Source organism: Paramisgurnus dabryanus, chromosome 8, assembly GCF_030506205.2.
Source record: "Paramisgurnus dabryanus chromosome 8, PD_genome_1.1, whole genome shotgun sequence".
Lineage (NCBI taxonomy): Eukaryota > Metazoa > Chordata > Actinopteri > Cypriniformes > Cobitidae > Paramisgurnus > Paramisgurnus dabryanus.
In genome coordinates, this window is record NC_133344.1 from 36,109,670 (window position 1) to 36,123,391 (window position 13,722).

The window sequence follows — 13,722 nt, forward strand, 5'->3', positions numbered from 1 at the left end:
GAATGTACGGTTGTAGTTTGTAGTGGACATGGAGGCACAGAAAGCTATTTGCTCTGTTGTGGAGAACCGGCACTTGCCAACTCAATCCCGAACAAGAAAAGTGTTTGTTAAACATTTTGAATGGAGATTATGTTGTTGCCCTACTCCCGACAGGTTTTGGGAAAAGTTTAATTTATCAACTATTATCGATCGTCAGCGAGAAACTGTGTGCAGCACAGCTTGACGTGCACAACAATCGATATCATGGAAGGAAATTTCATTGTTCACAGTTAATGGTGGAGGACGCGTGGGCAAACATTCTTTGGTGACGTTCCTGATTAACCAGAAAAAAAGGTAGGAAGATTTAATTTACATATGGTTATGGCCGTCTGGTGGAAAAGTTTGAGAGGAGAGAGGGGCGTTCCTCCACTTAGACGTGAGTGGAAAGACACCGTAAGGATAGTGTTCAACTAGCTCTGGCCCGATTTACTTTACATAATCTGCATAAGTCGTTCATAGCCATGTTAACTTCGGTATTTCGCTCGATGGGTTTGTTTTCACATCATGCGTGTGTTTTACAGCAGAAATTTGATGCGGCTGAGCTGGCGCATAACGCACATCATATCCAAACGTTATGTGATTGGCTTACGTTTAGACCAATGATTTTAAACTTCAGACAAGCCCCTCCCATGAGAAGGAAAACGATTGTCAATTATGCCCAGCCAGACTCTGTCTATGAAGCGAAGCAAAATAGCAGAGGATGGTTCTACCAGGCTATACATTTGTATCCTCTTTAAAAAATAATGATTAAAAAACTGGATTGAAGTGCGATTCAGTTACTATTTTATTTTTGCGGACAACCCTTTTCGGGAATAAACAGAGGTAAGAAATTTAAGACTTGAGTTAATTAAATTTAAGACCTAGGACGTTTTTAAGACTTTTTATGGCCTTTAATTTAACTTGCTGAATTTTAGACTTTTTAAGACCCTGCGGGAACCCTGTTCTTTATTTTGAAAATATTTAGAAAACACATGGACGCTAGTGCTGCAACGACGCGTCGACGTCATCGATTACGTCGACTATGAAAATACGTCGACATGCGTAAAATGCGTCGACGCGTCGCTGTTTACATTAATTGCGCCTAATGGCGGCTTCTGCTCCTGGCAGTGTTATCCATACATTGATTTGTTTGTGTGCGTCACAAAATCAACAATGGCCGCAACATTTACATTTTTATTTTCATTTAAAACGGCTTCATTTATTGTTGTGAGCGCTCGGTGGTGCCTCTCTTGTGCACGTGCACGCGCGCTCTCTCTCTTTCTCTGCGTGAAGCCCCTAGACAGCGCCTCTCATACATGACACTGAGTGAAAGAAAGTTAGCTGTGTTTTCCATGCGGATTCCTCTGTGTACTTGCATTTTCACGTAAACGTCAGATGTTACTGGCAGAGAAGACGACTGATTCGAGTTTATCATGAAAGTTTAGCAGTGTTTTCCCACACACACTGGTTCTCTATGTGCTTGTGCGCGAGCTCTCTCTCTCCTATGCCCGCGCATGCCTTCTGTAGTAACTCTGTGTGATGGCAATTTTTTAATTTGCGCCGAATTGTCTGCGATGTCGCGTTTATAAATCAAGATTTTAGTAACTTAGTAGTTAAAATAACAGCTGGTTGGATTAAACACAAGGTTATTGGGTCATGTTTAGTCACTATTTTAATAGTCTTTGGGGGGGTTTCCTGGACAGAGATTAGCTTATGCCAGGACTAGACCTTAGTTTAATTAAGAAATATAATTAGTTTAAACAAACATGCCTTACTAAAAACATTGCTTGTGTGGATTTTGAGGCCAAACTAAGGGCACTGATGGATTTTAAGATATGTCAGTGCAAGATGTTTTCAGTTTGGACAGCTCTTATATTTATTTTAGTCTAGGACTAGTCTAATCCCTGTCTGGGAAACCGCCCCTATATGTCTGACAACAGAACAGATAATATGTGAAAATAGCATTCAGTTGTGTTAAAATACAATAAAACAAACAATGGCTGTCAGATCAGACAGAGTAGAAAAGAGATTATCCAACAGATTAAATAGCTAATAAAAAAAGAACACTGTATTAATAATAAAAAATAGTCGTTAGAGTAGTCGACTAATCGGGAGAATAATCGCTAGATTAGTCGACAGAAGAAATAGTCGTTAGTTGCAGCTCTAATGGACGCGCTCGCACACACACTTTCAGGCATTTGATCTTGACATTGTTAGAATCTCTTCTTTTTTACAAGTTTTAACACTGTACATCTAATTTAAAATATTTAATTTTGTACAAGAAAAAAACAGCTCTTATTAATGAATTATTAGTAGCATATTGTAGTGTCTCAGGAGATCGTGCTCATTGTTAAGTAGCTCTGTGGCTATACTGCACTGAAGCGGCAGTTTAAAATATAATTCCAGAATTCAGCGAACGTCAAGAACAAGAAAGCGGAAATATCAATCAGACCGAGACGCAGGATTTACATAACATAACACAGACCATGTTTAAATGTCGATGTTTCTGGCCAGAAATACCAACTTGTTCACTTTGTTTGGTATTAAGCTGCGCATTGGAGTGCTGCTGGTTGCTCGCCGTGGTGCTGAAGATCAAGACCCGCTCGGATGGAGTACTGGTGGCACATATGCACAGATAATCACGTGCAATTCACGATTCCTTTTGGAAACAATGGATGAGTAATTAGTTGGGTTAGTAAAATAACGAAATTATGGCTTTTTAATCGAAGAATAAATATTAATGTAAAGAGATGTTTTTTTAAAAAGTGTTTAAAAGTGCACAACTCTTCTCAATTGGAAGAAAGCTATACTTTTTCCCCTTACATCAACCTATTGGAATGTGCAGATGAAATTGTGTTAGTGAAATGACGAAATTATAGCATTAAGTACAAAATAGTATTTATATAAAGAAATTATATTTATATAAAGAGATTATTTTATTAAAATAATAAATACAGAACTCTTCTTAAGTTGAAGTAATATAGAAAATAACAAATAATAATTTTATAATAACAAATAATTAAAATACCCCGTTACGTTAAACCGTCGTATATTAGGGTTGGGTTGGGCGCTTTCCAATAGGTTGCATGTGAATATCTGTGCATATGTGCCACCAGTACTCCGTCCGAGCGGGCCTTGGTCTTCAGCACCGCGGCGAGCAGCCAGGAGCACTCCAATGCACAGTTTATAATACCAAACAAAGTGAACAAGTCGAAATTTAAACATGGGCTATGTAACGTTATGTAGCCTAAATCCCGCATCTCTGTCTGATTGTTGTTTCCGTTTTCTTTTTCTTGACGTTCGCTGAATTCTGGGTTTATATTTTAAACTGCCGATTCAGTGCAGTATAGCCGCAGAGCTATTTAACTTATGAGCACAATCTCCCGAGACATCATAATATGCTCTAATAATTCATAATAAAGCCTGTTTTCTTGTACAATATTAAATATTTTAAGTTAAATGTATATATACTAGGGCCGGGACTTTAACGCGTTAATTAAGATTAATTAATTACACAAAAAATAACGCGTTAAACATTTTAACGCATTTTAATCGCACTTATTAATAGAGTCATTCGTAAATGCTGCAGACCCTGTTTTAGTTCGAGAACTCCGGGGTTGTGATGCAGTGTAAATAAAAGTAGACGGAACCTAAACGAACAGCTGATTTTAACGTGACAACGCATCAATTTCAAAGTAAAAATGATTTATTCTGGTAAATGGAGGTTTGCAACGCAGGTTTTGCCCAATAAACATCTACCAACAAACTACAGATTATTTTAACATGTATCCTAATGTCTGTTATATGTTAATGTTTGAGTATTGTTGGGTTTAAATATTGTTGTGATGTTGTTTTGTTTCAATTTAATTAGTTTATTACGAGTTTAATTTAAGTTTTGTTTGCTACTTTAAAACGAATTTCGTTTCAAATAATTTGTCTCGTAATTATAAACAATGTTTTGTTGTTAGGTTTTGTGAATATAAATTAAAAAGAACATTAAAAGCAACACCGTGCATCTCATTGATGCATATGCTACCGAATGCCAAAACATGCAGTGAGTAGCCTATATCACTTACTTTTCAAAAAATCAGCCTGGCAGTGCCCAGAAGTTAAATTTACACGCGCATTTAGAGCATACTGTAGCAGCACGTTTGATTTGCGGTGTGCTTAAGACTTTTAAAAATCAACTTCATATTAATTTTAATAGGCTACTTTGACGGAGGACACGCACAGAGAACAGCGACGGCAGGTAAAGGAAAAAAGTTAAACGAATAGAGTCAGTTTGTAAGAACATTTTTAAATTGACTATAAGATCATCAATATGAACTCTGAACAATGAACTATTATAAACATAACAGCAAGAAAAGCTGAAGAGGAACTCGCAACATTAAAGCAATAAGCATTTATGTAGGCTAAAGCTATATATCACCTCTTATTTTTTTTAATTTAGTTAAGTTTCAATGGTAACACTAAAGGCGCGTACATTATGCAGCGCTTTTCACATCCGAATCCCACTTAAGAAACCTATAAACGATGTGCAACTTAAAAAATATATTATGCACATTTTTATATATTTTATATATAGTATATTATGTTTTGTTGTTTTTATACGCGAGGTGGGGCATCCGCGCACATAGGTACCAGAACACAGACAGTCAAAACCTGAGAAGTCCCGAACCCTGCAATATTAAACAAACTACTTTAAGAAATGCGGGCCAGGAAGCGGGTCGGGTATAATATATATATATTTTTCGTTGCGGTCCGAGTTGCGGGCGGGTTGTTTATACATTGACCCGCGCATCACTGGTAAGCGTCGATAAGAGCATGGTTGTGTGTAAGATATGGAACAAGGAATTCACATATCACCGCAGCACATCGAGCCTCAAGTATAATCTCAATGCAAAACATACAGCAGCTAGGGTGGACATTAGCCCGACTCCGGGTACAACGACATGGTTGAACAAAAATAAACAATATTTTGTTAAGCTTATGTATTCAGTCATTATTCATAAAAATCCATGTAAAAATTACTTCTTAATGTTCTCAGGTCAAATATTTATATGAGATTAAAATGCGATTAATTTAGATTAATTAATTACAAAGCCTCTAATTAATTAGATTAATTTTTTTAATCGAGTCCCGGCCCTAATATATACATAAATAATAATAAAAATAATAATTTGGGCGCATGGGCGCCCCAAGGGGTGTGCAGTGCCCTTAGCATTTGCCTATTCCGCCTATGCCCAGGGCCGGCCCTGCGGTCTCGTGTTTGTAAATTATCTTTCCCAAGCAATCCCAGTATGACATGAACTTGCATTCATAGTCCACAAAAGTAATAAATCTTTGAAATGTTAATATGTTCCCACACGTTTACATGGCTTTCATGGAAGAGAATGATCCGTGATTGTTGCTTTCCGGTAAAATATTCACACTGTGCTGCACAACCATTTGCTGCATTTAGTTTCAGTATTGGTTTCACTCGCTCCTTGTCCAACAAAACAATCCACTCGCTTATATTGTGGGTAATCAACAAACAGGGCAATCTTGGTCTGTTGCAGAGATTCGCTGTCTCCTGGAGGTTTGAGCTGAGGATTTAATAAATGCATAGCTGTCATCCACACATGAATAGTGACATTTACAGAACTTTAAGCAAACCCCATACAGAAATGTAATATATGTCAATATATGTAAATTACATATATAATATCAGTGCCCATGTATGTCTGCTGCATATATGAAAGTATATGCAAAATTCATATATGTAAAATATATAGACATATATGAAAAATATATTTCAAAATATAGCAAAAATGGCCGTTTTCATGTAAGTGCCATATATTTTCCCATATATGGACATACATGTGAAATATATGTAAGACACATATATGTATACATGCATATATGTACTTATTTCCATTGTACATACTTTCACTTATATTAGGGATACAAATATGCTTCTTATATGATGCCACCATGTACTTTCACTTATATTAGGGATACAAATATGCTTCTTATATGATGCCACCATGTACTTTCACTTATATTAGGGATACAAATATGCTTCTAATATGATGACACCATGAACTTTCACTTACATTAGTGGCACAACTATGTTTTTTTATACAGCCTGCACATATATTTGTACTCATTCTACAGAACACACAATTCCAGGTCTTTTCAAATACAAACTTTACTGCATTTTTTTCAGCACAGACTTGACAAGTACAAACAAGTACAAACTTTTCAAGTAAAAACTTTAACTTCATTTAACATTAACTTCAGACTTTATTTTCTTTTTAAAGCCTTTTCAAAGCGCTCAATTTTTTCCCTCAGTATTACATTTTTTAAACTTCTAGGCACATTTAAAACGTTCCCAAACTCACTCGCCTGGGAAAAAACACACTCATTTTTAGTTAACATTTTTCCTGGACATTGCCAGTCTTAGCTCTGCCATCTTCCCATTCAGGTTCTGTTCCAATCTTGCCAGCCGAAACGAGTGCTTTGACATAACTGCATCTGAGAAGGTACATTTTAAAGAAAAAGTTTTAGGTATAAAGCAGACAAAACACTGGTGGATAAACTTATCACAAAGATAAAAAAATCTTTATTGCAGTTTCTTCTAGTGCAAGTCAGTAAAATTAAGTGACAAAGTACGTGAATAGGCAAGTAAGGCCACACTTAGTGCAAGCATGGCGGCCAGTTTTGCACCTATTTAATTTGCAGGCGAGATAGGGTTATAGTGCCAAACACCACCCTCCTACCGGACCGAATCAGAACACAGATTTCGGTGCCTCATTTCGGTGCCTCTTTAATGCATGAACAGTTGACTGAAGTATTTTGCTCTCTGTAGCGCAAAAAGCATAATCACACAAGCACAGCACAATCGCTAGTTAAATTATAGTACACTCATATGGTGTAAATAATTTCCTGACTTACTAAATTCACGTGAATGTGAAAGTCGGAAAGCTTTGATATAATACATAGGAATCAAGTTTGATTTCTTCGCTTAACTTAGGTGAGTTTGTTCATATTTTACATTATTGTAGCTTTATATTGATAAAAAAATGTAAACCAATAATGTGTTTTGAAAAATCTAAGGATCTTAGATTTATTTATGTTATAGGGCCGGTAAAATGTTTTCCGTCTATTCGTTTTTGTTAAATGTTTTGTTTAATATAAGCAAGTCATTTTACTAATTTATTGTTGTTCTGTTTTAACAAAAAAAAAATGAACAAATAAGCATTCGTAGTAATGAAAAATTATGTCAATTAAATTTTACATTTATTTTTGTTTTAACGCAGATACCATCCGTTGAATTCGTTTTATTAATAAACAAGCAATATAAGCAAGTTTGTAATTGGAGCTACTATTTTATTGGAGTTGAGTTTTTTGTCAAGAGTAATAATGAACAAACATTAAAAAAAATAGTTTATTAATAAATGTAAATATTAAATAATCTAATGTTAAAGATTAAATGTAGCCAACTTTTGAACTTTGCCAAATAAATTTTCATTTAAAATATGCGCTGTGTTTAATAAGTTTAAAATGTGAAAAAATCCTCATCTGCACATCCCTAATAATACAAAACGAACAAATTTTGTAAAAACAACGTTATGTCCAGGTTATTTTTATATTCTGACCAGTGGCGAAGCCAGAAATGTTCAAGTGGGTGGGCCTTTATAAAACAGGGTGGGCAAAGCATAGAATGTACATAAATTGGGAGTGTTTACGCCCATGGCCGGCGTATATTTTTTTCCCCAATGTAAGTGCGGCTTTTTTCAAAACAGCCAGCAGCTGTCCATTTTTTCCGCGCTGTGGTCTAAAAATATTCAACTCTGGATGAAAAGCTTAGCTTGTCAATGTAAGTTCTCACACAGCCGTCCAATTACAGTGGGTGAAAGGGCGGGACTAATATCACAACAACCAACCGGCTCACAGCTCAAGTATCACAGCAACCAAAGCGCTTGGCTGAAAAAACAGCTGGCATTTGGCATCCTCCAGGCGTTTTCAGCCAGGTTTAAAAGCTTTGGTGCACGCTACCTAAGCCAAGTTACCTTAATGCCAGCAGGCAGCACAATGTTTTAAGGGGAAATTTATAAAACAACTTAAATAACCAACCAGCTTGTCTACAGTATATGGGCAGGTGAGGCTGTGCCTGTTTTATACAGTCTATGAGCAGTGCCCCACCAAATTATTAATCCACTTGAAAACACAGAACTCAACATAAACTGAATTAGTAACGGAATTAGTTTTTACGTTATTTACGTTGCGTGAACGTAGATCCGAACAATATGTCATTCCTCCTCAGCAAAATGCAAGACGTGAAAGCGTCATAGGCTACGACAGATTCAACAGGTAGTGATTTTACTAAAGAACTCGTTCGAAAGATAGTTATTTAATGAGACAATGGGCATCAAACAACATGGCGCAATACAAAATTGCATGTGTTGTCATTTAAATGTAAATATTCCAACAACATTAAATCATACAGCCCCCTAAATAGTTGATTGGAGTAATACTCCTGACTATAAACTGTAAATAATAATGACACCACTATAAACATTAAGAAAATGTCTAAACTCACCATTACATGTCCTGTAGTCTGAGACGGGGCTTCTGGTTCATAATAACAAAGTCCAATATGATCATAATGTCCCTTCGCGCAAAGAAAAGCAGAAATACATTTCTCAGACGAGCATTTATCATCGATGAGCGTAACGTTATAGGTTTTTTATACAATATGTGGTGAAGAACAGTCTTTCAACACAGCATGAAGTCATCAACGTAATACGTGCTCGTTTCATTTTGTTGACGTTTGAAAAGATGTCCTCAGTAATCCAACATTTCCACGAGTGATGTAATAGTCTCCGTCTCCAAAAGTAAACAGGCATAAGCAGATGTCATCGTGGAAAGGTTGTTAAACTTGATATTTGCGACTCGCTGTTTTCAAATTCAGTTCAATCGCGCGTAGGCGGAACTAACAATGACTGACGAATCATATTCAACGTTTCATGTTGACAAGCGTGTGCACCAATAGGGTAAAAGAAAACTGCGAAACTGACTGAACATGCAAACTTGCACTTAAATTTTATATTTTAATTATATTTATAATTGTATTACATATATGAAATTATAGTGTGATAAGACGTATATTCGTAGTACTAGTATTTATTTTTGTTAAATTATTTACACATTTCTCTGGAAAATGGCCTTCTGATTGGGTGGGCCACAACTCAAAGTGGGCGGGCCCAGGCCCGGCCAGGCCCACCCGTAGCTTCGCCACTGATTCTGACTTTAAAGAACAATTTGGAAAATGAGATCCTCTGAGGAGCGCGTGAATGCCGCAATTGATCTGACGGCAGCTTATTTTGCTAATATGGTAACATTTCTTCATTTCTTCATTTGGTAAAACGTATTACCTCACTAATGTTTTATTAGTACTTCGGCTTATATCGGCCTGAGATGGACCGCGGCAGTCACGGGTGTCAAGTTCATCGGAGACAAGCAGAAAGCGTCAAAACGTGAATGGTTTCACAAGCCGAGAAAATATTTGGGGTGAATGCCAAATGCCGTTTTTCGTCAAGGCACTTCACGAAGAGGATGTCACATGAACAGTCGATCCAAATAAAAAGAAAAAGACGCTGTATTTTATTGCTCTATTTGCCAAGTGTGTTTAATTAGCCACACTATGAGACACAATTGCGCAACTTTCTCTAGAGTTCAAGAGATCTGATCTTCGAAGGGAATAATAATAATAATAATAATAAGTTTAATTTATATAGCGCCTTTCCATAGCTCAAGTACGCTTCACAATAACAGTTAGGAGTAAACAGTAAATACATACAGTAGCAGACAATGGACAATAGGGAGGATCACTTTCGATTAGAACTCGCCCTTTATCTTTTTGTGAGCGGCAGCCGCTTTAACCAATCATTGAACAGATTATTAACAACCAATCATAGAACATTTTTCTGAGCTCAAAGTGGAGTGTTGAGAAGATTTATTTAATTCACAAATCAAAAATCTTATAAAGAAGAAATCAAGAATGCAGGTGTTAAAAGATGATGGTGCTTTAGGCAAATCATTAATAAACAAATTATGACAAACAGATAAGAATTTTCATTGTGTTTTATGCTGTACTTTCATCTACCATCTTTTTGTGACTCTTTTTTTCACAGTATCGCTTTAGGCACCGTTTAGGCACCGGAACCGTTTTAAAAGTATCGATTTGGCACCGGTATCGAAAAAAACCCAAACAATACCCATCCCTATGGAAGACGGCACAGAAGAGAAACCAGGGAAGTGGAAAGAAACAAAATTGTTTTATTTGGGAGTTTAAAGACTGGGATTAAAGAGACATTAATAATTGCATGACGTTTTGTAATATTTGTATTATTATTTTTATTAATAATGACGCTTATTTGATATTTAGAAGAATAATTATTTATTATTATTATTATTATTTACTGTTGCCTACATCTAAATTATATGTCTGCTTAATGGTTCGGTTAAGTTTTTTTTAAATCATATTTTAAATGATGTAGTAACTTTTGTAGTGTGTTTTTCTGTATTTACATACAATTGTTTGTTAGCTAAGATCCAGTTTGATACGGAGCTCCGGATTTAATTCAAATTAACAATTTGTTTCCACGACATCCACATGTTTAACTAGGCTAATTCATAATTTGAAGTAATAATAATTGTAATAGTAATTACGAAATATTATAATAATTAATTCCAAGGAACAAACTGTTGAATATTGGGAACAAATTTTATATTTATGGCCATACTTTAGACTAAATAAGAAAAAGAAGTGTCCATAATGTAGCATAAAAGATAATTCGTAGCCATGATTTTGTCCGCTTGTCGTCATGATCGGATTTATGGCTCCATTCAACACAAGCATTTTACCTTACCTCATCTGTATTTATTTATCATCGAATGGTATGTAACTAGCTTACCTTTTGATGCATTATTACCATGTTTTCGTAGCACATCCTTGTGCTTTCTTGCAATGTGCCGCTTCAGATTCCAGGATGAATATTTGCTAACTTTTACAGTCTCTCCGCACTTCCTTTCAATGTTTTCTTCCAGTCTAATCTTAACTTTGATTTTTACTTTACATTTATGTATAAGGCTTGAATTCCATAACTTATTGTAGACGTTTTTACAGATTCTCGTACTAGCAAATTATTAAAGGGCGTTCTGGGTTCAACGAGCGGTGCTGAGCGAGCGGACTTTTTAGAGAGGCGCTTTGATGGTAATATTACCGCACCGCTCAATGCTCCGCTCTGCTCACATGCTTTGCCCTGAAACGTCAGGTAAAGCGCCCATGCTCTCAACTGAAGGAATACATATGCCTTCAAATCAAATGCTTTGGTAAAGTCTCACAAATTAAACATTGAAGTTCATGTCGCATAAAAATAAACACTGACGTTTATAATTACTATGTTTTTGTTTTTTTTACAGTGGGTCATCATAATATATCATATTTTAGTTTGTCAGTGCGTTTTGTGGTTTTAGGAATTGTTTGCGTACACCACCTCCTGAGCTGGCGTAGGATTTGAGCGTGCCGTACGCCAACGTCCATATTGATAAATCTCAAAGTCACCGTGGTTTTGGGTGTACGGCAGGTGTACGCTGGAAATTTGGTGTACGTACTTTTGATAAATGAGGGCCATTGTGTTGACCCAAGGACAACATTTTTCTAAATAAAACCTAAACCCACCCCAAAACCCCAACCATAACTGTGATGTTATGTCTGATAACATGTTAGTAGTTCCCGTTTGTATGTTTCCCGACCGGACGGTAAGAGGGGGAACACCAACTGAGGAAGGAGGCTGTAGTCAAGTGTGTTAGAAGTGACGTTGGGGTTGTCTAATAAAAAGCTGAGTTAATGCCGAAGCTTGTGTTTATTATAAAAGAATAAACATAACATGGTGTCAGAATACGGGATTGGCGTAACGTTACACTAAAGAGTTTGTGATGAAATCGCCAGCGCAACCAGACCCACGGAGAGTGAAACGGATTAAAAGCTTTGTTTATTGGACATGCACACGTGAGCCGCCAAGGGACCAGCCAAGTGCAGGTGAGCAGCAACGCAAAAAAAAAATAAATAAAAAAATAAGCAGTTGTAAGAGTCGGCGTCAAAACAAACAGAGAAAGATTTTGAGTGTTTGCCGTCATGGAAAAGCTAAATCCACCATCACCAATGCAGCTTAGCGGCAAGCTTGCTGATAACTGGAAACGTTTTAAACAGAGATTCAACATTTATCTCGCTGCGAGCGGTGCCGGCGGAGATGATGAAAAGCTAAAAGCATCCATCTGTTTGCACGTGATGGGCGAAGATGTACTGGATATATATATAATAGCTTTCAACTCGACGATGCTGATTTAACACTGACTGTTCTAATGCAAAAATTTGAGGAATATTTTGTGCCAAGTAAGAATGTTACATTCGAGAGATACAAGTTTTTCTCTGCTGACCAAAAACAAGGAGTGAGTTTTGACCAGTACCTCGCTGAACTGCACACTTTGAGTAAGACCTGTGAATTCGGAAACTTAAGAGATTCACTGGTGAGAGACAGAATAGTCTGTGGGATTCCCGACAATGCTCTCAGGGAAAGATTGTTACGAGAGCCAGCACTGACACTGGAAAAAGCTGTCAATATGTGTAGAGCTGCTGAAATAACTCGTGCACAAGCTAAGGGATGGCACCGGGATGGCGCTGCTGTGCATGCAATAAAAAGAGAGGAGCAACACACAAAACAGTTTGCAAAACAAAAGAAACAAAAAGGAAATGCTTCAAAAAGTAAATGTGGCAGATGTGGAGTACACATGCCAAGGTCATGCCCAGCTTATGGAAAAATCTGCAATAGTTGTGGAAAAAAACAATCATTTTGCAAAATGTTGCAAAGCTGATTATGCAAAGAAAAAAGTACATACGGTCGAAGAACAGCCAGAGGAATTTTTTGTTGATTCTGTACAGACAAACACATTAGATAAAGCTGAATGGCTTGTACCATTGACTGTGAATGAAACAATAATTCAATTTAAAATAGACACTGGAGCTCAAGTTAACCTTTTGTCTTTGGATGACTACAAAACCCTTAAAATCAAAAGCAAAATTCACTCAGCAAAATTAAAAGTAACAGGATACACTGGTGAGAATGTTCCAGTGAAGGGATTATGCCTGGTGACCCTGAAACACAAAGGACAGGTATTAAAGACACAAATGCTGATAGTGGAGAAAAGTGTACAGCCAATTATAGGACTGAGTACATGTGAAAAACTTGACTTGGTAAGGAGAGTGTTTGTAGTGACGTCACAGTCTGAAACAGACGAAAACTCATTTTTGGAGGAGTACAAGGATGTGTTTGAAGGACTTGGATGCCTGCCTGGTGAGCACAGAATAAGTGTTGATGAGACAGTGACACCTGTGGTGCATGCATGCAGAAAAGTTCCATTTGCACTGCGAGGCAAACTTAAAGAGGAGTTGGCTCGCATGGAGAAGCTCAATGTTATAAAGAAAATTGATGAACCAACAGACTGGGTGAGTTCACTAGTCGTTGTTATGAAGAAAAATGGAGCTTTGAGGATTTGTCTTGACCCGAGAGATCTCAACAGGGCCATAAAACGTGAACATTATAAACTGCCCACCAGAGAGGAGATTATGTCTCAGTTTGCTGGAGCTAAGTGGTTCAG